We start from the raw sequence: 503 nt of genomic DNA, 5'->3' as shown, positions 1-503 counted from the left end.
AACGGTTATGCTTTTTTCCAGGTTGGTTGAATTCAGTTATGATCAGTAATCTTAAAGGGGTCATATGATGCGATTTCAATTGTTCCTTTCTCTTTGGAGTGTTACAAGCTGTTCCTGCATACATAAGATCCATAAAGTTGCAAAGACTTAAGTCTCAAACCCAAAAAGATATTCTTTATAAACGTTAAGACTCGTTCACGCCCACCTAAAACGCCTCGTTTAAACACGCCCCCACATGTCTACGTCACTGTGTGGGAAAATTTGCATAACACCACCCAAAAAAAGGCTATTTCAAAAAAAAAAAAAAAAAAAGGTCAATTCTGACTTTGCTATGACAATCTGGCGCTTGAATCAGCGACTGTAAGTATGCTTTGTTATTAGTTTAGGTATTTGCAATTGACTGTTCAAATGCGGAGTTTTGCGCAGCGCAGAGTAATGTGTCATGTGTGTGAGAGGGGAACAGGGTCACATCACAGGAGAGTGAACTGTCTGTCAGAAATCAT

Source organism: Sinocyclocheilus anshuiensis, unplaced genomic scaffold (genome assembly GCF_001515605.1).
Source record: "Sinocyclocheilus anshuiensis isolate Anshui unplaced genomic scaffold, SAMN03320099.WGS_v1.1 scaffold565, whole genome shotgun sequence".
Taxonomy (NCBI): Eukaryota; Metazoa; Chordata; class Actinopteri; order Cypriniformes; family Cyprinidae; genus Sinocyclocheilus; species Sinocyclocheilus anshuiensis.
The sequence above is the reverse complement of the archived record's forward strand: the minus strand, read 5'-3'. Positions refer to the sequence as shown.